This window comes from Triticum dicoccoides, chromosome 2B (assembly GCF_002162155.2).
Source record: "Triticum dicoccoides isolate Atlit2015 ecotype Zavitan chromosome 2B, WEW_v2.0, whole genome shotgun sequence".
Taxonomy (NCBI): Eukaryota; Viridiplantae; Streptophyta; class Magnoliopsida; order Poales; family Poaceae; genus Triticum; species Triticum dicoccoides.
Window position 1 is genome coordinate 595,181,712 of NC_041383.1, and position 7,431 is coordinate 595,189,142.

A 7,431-nucleotide genomic window follows, 5' to 3' on the forward strand; every position below is an offset into this window, starting at 1 on the left:
GGGGGGGGGATGATGAAAGATATAGCAGTAGCAAGGGGCTACGAAACCGCTACAGCTAATTAATAGTAGCGCGTTCCAGAAAAGCGCTGCTGATATAGTCAACAGTAGTAGCGCGGGTGCGGACCACGCTACAACTAACAGTTAGCTGTAGCACCATAGTAGTAGCGCGGCTGCCCGCGCTGCTGATAGCCTCAAAACCCGCGCTACTACTAGGGTTTTCCCTAGTAGTGCTAGGCTAGCCCCTCCCCTAACCTACCTCCCAGCCGCCTCCTCCTCAAAATCAGCGCCGGCCACAGCCCCGCCGCCACTTGGCGCCGCTCCACTCGCCAGCCGCCACCCGCCGTCGCCCCCGGCCAATCCGGTGCCCCACGCCTCCCCCAACCCAATCCACCGGCGCCGGCCCGCCCAAGCCTGAGCGGGGCCCGCCCAAGCCCAGCAGGACCCAAGCGCGCGCCACCGCCCGCGCCCGCCTCCCGCTCCCTCGCCCGCTCGCCTGGCTCACCACGCCTAGCTAGAGTGCCCGCGCCGCCCGTCTGCCTTGCCGCCGGCGAGCCACCAGGGTCCTCCGCCGCCCCGCTGCCTCGGTGAACACCGCCGCCCCGCGGTACCACCGCACCTCGCCTCGTCGTCCGTCTCCATGGGAGCCCAGCTCCGAGCTCCTCTACGCCCCCACCGCGCCTCCTCGTCGTAGCCTGGCCCACCTTTGAGCGGATCTGGCCCCGCCGGACCGGGATCCGCCGCCCACCTTGCCCAGCGCCGGAGACCCCGCCGGCACGGTCTCCCTCGTCCGCGCACACAAAGTCGTGCCTTTGCATGTGGGCCGGCCCCGCCCCGACCCAACGCGCCTCCAAGGCCCAGCCGACCTGCCTCCTCGTAAACTAGGCCAAGCCCATGGTGAGCCCCTGTTTTCCTCGCCCTGGGCGATGCATCACTATATTGCGCTCACTCATTATCCCCCAGATTCGATTAAGTCCCTGAAATTCAACATCATCATGCATTATTGTGATTGCTATAATTTTGTCCTTGTTGATCGTATGGATATGTGTAATATATGCAAATGATATAATCTCTGTGCTCTTGATGATGGTTGTTGTTGCATTCATGTTAGGGATCATCTTCATTCCATAAAATCTGTTGCAATAGTGCTTGTTGATGTTAAATGCTGAAAACTGATAAAACTTGCCATTTTGTCTTTTTCATATCCTTTTGTATGATTTTCTTTTGAGCAACATGCCTACATTTGTAGAAGCAAAATCATGTCATATTTTCAATGGTGTGATTCATTCTTCATGATATGCTTTGTGGTGACTATAACAATCTTGCCAAGTGGCCTACTCGTTGTTTGCTGTTTCCAGAGACAGTAATTTCCATTAAGTCTGAATCTTTTATATCATGATGCCATGTTTGCTTGATGCAACCATCAAGTATATGCATAATCTGGAGATGTTTCGTAATCATGCTTTTAATATCATGTTATGCTCTATCCATCCATGCCCTTGTTTGCATTTATAGCTTGTATTAGCTTGTTCTTTTCGTGCTCTCAAATTGCTTGAAAATGTTTCCGTCAGTCTCTTAACAACAAGTTCCATTTTGCAAAGCTCATTGTAATTAATATATGCATGTTGTAAATTGTGACACTGGTTTAATTGGAAGTATGACATGCCTACGACATGCTCATGACCTTTTCGTAATTATTAAAATTTCTATGCTTTCTGTTGTATGCCTCCAAAGTCAGCATCATAATGTTATTTTTGCATTCCAAGACTTTCACTAAGTCTTGAGAATATGCTATTTCATGTTGGGATAATTAGATTTATGCCCCTAGTTGTGTTCCACTCGTCTGTTTTACCCCTAATTCCCAAAAGTCACCGGTTCTGTCCAAGTCACTTTGCTCCTCTTATGCTTTTGCCCTTTGACCATTTGACCGTCAGTTTGAAAACTTCATAACTAATTCATACTAAATCAGAAAAATGCAAATAAGATACCAACATGTTCAGAAAAACATCACTTATATGTCAGTGTCATTTGCATTCATGAAAAAAGTGTTGGAAGGTTCCCATACGAGTTTTAGCTCTTTTGATACCACCATGAATAGTAAAATCTAAAAAAGCTCAAAAAAATTCAAAAAAATTTGGTGGCAAAGAATGACAAATGTTTTAAGTGTCTGCAAAGTTTCATCAGGGAATAACATTCATGGGTGCCGCGGCAAAAAAAAAACAATCAGCACTCCAAAATTGATTATTTTTGTGCCACGACTTCCACGAATGTTGTTTCCTAATAAAACTTGGCAAGCACTTAGAACATTTGTCGTTGTTTGCCACCATATTTGTTTTGAATTTTTTTGATTTTTTAGAGTTTACTATTCATGGTGGTATCAAAAGAGCTAAAACTCGGATGTGCACTTTCCAACACTTTTTTCATGAATGCAAATGACACTGACATATAAGTGATGTTTTTCTGAATATTTTGGTATCTTATTTGAATTTTTCTGATTTAGTATGGATTAGTTATGAAGTTTTCAAACTGACGGTCAAACGGTCAAAGGGCAAAAGCATAAGAGGAGCAAAGTGACTTGGACAGAACTGGTGACTTTTGGGAATTAAGGGTAAAACAGACGAGTGGGACACAACTAGGGGCATAAATCTAATTATCCCTTTCATGTTTGCATCTTGTCTTATGAATGCCATGAACTTGTTGCTCCTATGTATATGCCATGTTGCATTATTTGAGCTTTATGATATGTAATAGCACGCTAATGCCTTTTGATGCCATGTTCATGCACTGTAGCATACTTGTTTCATGCCTCCAACATGCCATCATATTAATTCTGCTCATTTATATGCCCAGTTTTCTACGAAGTCATGAATCTGTAACAGGACTTTGCATTTTGCATTGATCATATTGGTTTAATCCTAATGCCTATGTACCTTTACCTTAATGATATTTGAAGCATGTAATCTGTACTTGAAATGCATATCAAGTTTGTGCTTATATGTTTCATGTAGCATGTTGTTTCTTTGCCTGTAATATGTCACTCTGTGCATTTTGAAACTGAATCGAAAAACCGAGCCGAAAAAACCGAACCGAGCCGATATTTTGGTTTATATGGTTTTTGGTTTTTGGTATGGTATGGGATTTGAAAACTATTTGGAGGTTGGTTTTTTCGGTATAAAACCAAAAAATTTCGGTTTTTACTGAATAAACCAAATATTTCTGCCCACACCAATACGGCAAGCCCAGTAAGACTGTAAGAGGCTAAGAGGTAAGAGCCCAAGAGTAGGAGAATTTCTAGGTGGCCCATTAGCATTTCAGCCCAACGCCACAGCCCGCACCCCTCGACCTAACTAGGAACCTACTCGGTCGTCGCTAGCCAGAGCGAGGTGCGAGCGATTCCCCCTTCCTTGAGTCCACGACCTAGAGTGTGTGTGGCGGCGACCAGCGATGGCGGCTGGCACCAAACCCTAGCGCTCGAGCGGCGGGCACCACGGCCGGCGGCACGCTCGGCGCTGCTACGAGCTGCACTTCGACGCCAACACTTCGCCGTCTCCTCCAGTTCCAGCAGCCAGCGGCAGTACAAACACCATGGTCTCTGATGCCACGCCTTCCGGCCTTCGTCCCTGCCTCCGGTACCCTCGCCGGCTCTCCCCAGCGCCGCTCCTCCCTCCTGTGCGATTCTACAGTTCGGGCCCTCGCTGCAGCCTCCATCCCACAGGTAATAAGGAAATTAGTCACTGAGACAAATATTTAGATGGCCGAGTCTTCATTGGTGTTGTGCTCGTCTGTTGGATTGAATGATTGATGCTGTGTTGGTCTATTGATTGATATTGTGTTGTACTTTGTGTTCATTTTCAGATAATTACATGGCTGAGAGTCATGGCATATCAGGTCCTAGCCTTCCACCAAGCAGTGAACCATTCGAAATGTTTGAGGTTCCTCCGGATCCTTGTACTGAAACTGGAAAGAAAGTGAAGAAGCATGCAGCCTCAAGAGCAGCAATATGGCTCCACTACACTAGAGTTCTCGATGAGCCAGATCGCGCTTCATGCAACTATTGTGGACAGACAGTGGGCATCCATTCATTGAGGAATGGTACGTCTGGTATGAACAACCATGCTAAGATGTGTAAGAAATATGCTATTGTCAAGTCAGGGAGTCGGGCGAATCAGACTGAACTAAGGTTCCAACTTAGTGCTGATGGTAGTACTGTCATTCTAGTTCCATGGCAATACAATGAGGAAGAGGTAAGGGCAGCCTTTGCTCGGATGATTGTTGTGGATGAGTTGCCATTCATTTTCTCTGAGAAAGAAGGGTTTAGGTATTTTATGATGAAAGCTTGTCCTAGATTCCATATTCCGTCTTGGACTACAGTTTATAGAGATATTATGGCCCTCTATGCTGCAGAGAAACAAAAGCTAAACAAATACTTCATGGATTCTCATAAAACAGTGAGCATCACAACTGACACTTGGACCTCTGCTAAACTTCAAAAGTACATGGTTCTTACTGCCCATTACATCGATATTGACTGGAAACTTAACAAGGAAATCATTAGCTTTGTCTTGGTAGATAGTCACAAAGGGGAGGCTATTGGGAAAGCACTTGATAAGTTAGTGATTGAGTGGGGAATTGAGACCGTGTGCAGTATTATGGTAGATAATGCATCATCAAATGATACTTGTTTACAATACATGAAGAGTTCTCTAAAAATCGGGGTTGGGCTGTTGCGAAAGGTTTATATCTTCACATGAGGTGTGTGGCTCATATTGTTAATCTTGTGGTTCAAGATGGGTTGAAGATAATGTCTCATCCTGTTCCACACATTCGAAATGCTATCAAGTATGTGAGAAGCTCAACTGCAAGAATGAATAGCTTTAAAAATTGTGTCACAGTCAGCAAGGTAACTAGCAAAGGACGTCTCTCTCTTGATGTATGCACTAGATGGAACTCTACATTTTTAATGTTGGAGACAGCAGTACATTTGAGAGGGCATTTGATCAACTTCTACTTCAAGATACCTCTTATAAGGAAGAGTTAGATTTGCTTGGGGTTTAAGGAGAAATAGGCCCTCCAACTCATGACGATTGGGTTTATGCTAGTGAGTTCAAATTGTTCCTCCAACACTTCTTTGTGCTGACAAATAAGGTTTCTGGCACTAAGTACGTCACTTCCAACACATTCTTCGAAGAGGTTGCTGCTATTAATTACTTGCTAGATAAGTGGAGTGAACGTTTGATCTGTGGTGATGATGAAGTGTTCAAAAAAAGTGACTGTTAAGATGAAGGACAAATATGATAAGTATTGGGGTGATCCAGAGAAAACAAACAAATACATATTTATTGCCGCTATTCTTGATCCTAGGTAAAAATCTTATATTCATTTGTTCATTCTTGTTATAATTCAATATATAGCTCCTGCCCTTATGAGTTATGACATGCTAACTTTGATTGCTCTTTCTATGCAAGGATCAAGGAATCTGATTTATTCAAGGATACGATCGAACGGACATATGGGGTGAGTAAAGGTACTAGGATATGGAGTTCTGCACAAACTGCATTTGTGTCACTTTTTGGTGAATACAAAATATTATATGGCGTGAATGAATCAACACCACAACCTGCATCTAGTGATTGTGCTAGTGAGAGTTCAACACCATAATCAGATCCCATGCTTATGAGAGATTTATACAACAAGAGGATGAAGCTAACTACTGGTGATGGTAGTCGTAGAACTGAATTAGACAAGTACTTAGCTGAAGATGTAGAAGAAAATAGTCCTGAATTCAAGGTCGAGGCTGATCTAGTGGAGTTGTCTAAACTAGAAGAAGGTACTAATTATAGACACATAAACCATGAAGCACACCTTGTTATTACTGAGTACTAACCATTATATTGTGTTTTTTCATGTAGGGGTTCTAGATCTCCCATCCTCAAGAGAGAATGTGGATCTCTTTATTATTGACTGATGTGTCTTCGAAGCAACAAAGCTATTTTATTTTGGGTAATTAGGCTGATGGGAATCGTTGAAGGTTGAAACTACTTTTGGTAATTAGGAGGCTGGCATGGTAGTTTAAACCTGAAACAATGCTGGTGAATATTTTGGTAAATAGTTGCCCTAGGGAAGCACTACAAAACTGCAGTAATGCACATGTTCTGTACTGAACTAGTGACTTATGTGTAAATCTTCTATATATGCTTGTGTACTAATTATGATATGCTAAGGTACACTATGCTTGTTCTGTTCTATGCGACTATGCGTGATGGGATGAATATGACTGCCCTGATGGATGAATGTTGATGCCTGATGGATAGATGTCGATGCTCTTTGCTCTGTACTAAGTTTGAACATGTACATCCCTGTGAGCTTGGTTCTCTACTTGTTTCGTATATGTGAACCTATGATGGCCCTGCCCCTGATGGTTGAATGGTGAATTACTGATGCTATTTACACTCAAGTTTGATCATGTACAAAATATTTACTCATCGAAATATGTAACCAGAACTAAAAAATTGTTGCCTTATTTTCAAATTCACATCAACTTTGGTTATTTTGGTATGTACCGAAACCATACCAAAATATTTTGGTACATACCGAAACCGAACAGTATTATATTTTCAAACCGTATTCACCGAAGTATCAATACCATACAAACCGATAAACCGTATTTACCGAACCATGTAAACCAAATAAACAGAGTGAGTAATATGCATACTTGCTGTTTTGAGCAGTTTGTCTTTTAAACTTGTTTCGTGTGTATGTGTTGAACCGTTGCTCTGTTTTGATCATGTCCTATATGAAACTTACTTGGTTTTGCATGTAGTTTCATCATGTCATGCTGCATCCATTGTTTTGAGTGTTTGTGATTTTGTTTTGCTTGCATTTGCATCAATGCCATGTTTAACTTGTTTTGGTCATATTTTCTAGGCCGTAGCTCCGAATTAAATGAACTTTATATGTAACTTGACTAGAAAGACGTGTAGATCATCTTGGTGCATTTTAACTTGCTGTTTAACAACTTTAACATAATATTTTGTTCAGAACAGTACCAATTTCGAAATGACTTTCTAGAATTGTTATATGTTGTTTCCGGCCTCATTTAAACTTGCTTTGATGTGATGTTCTTGTTTGCTTCTTATATTGCCATGAGTAGCATCATATAGACTTTTCATGCATCATACTTGGGTAAGCATCATGCCATGTTATGTGTTATGTGTTTACCATGTTGTTTACTCCTTTCCGATTATGCTTCTTCTCGATAGTTCCTTTTTCGTTGCGATCGTGAGGATTCGTTTGACTATGCCACTACTGGAATCAGAGGATTTGCCATCAGCCCTTTCTTTGCCGTCTGCTAGCGGACGACAAAGGAGGTCTTTGCTGTCCTTTTCCAAAAAACAGACGGCAAAGAACTGGCTGATGGCAAAGATCATATTTGCC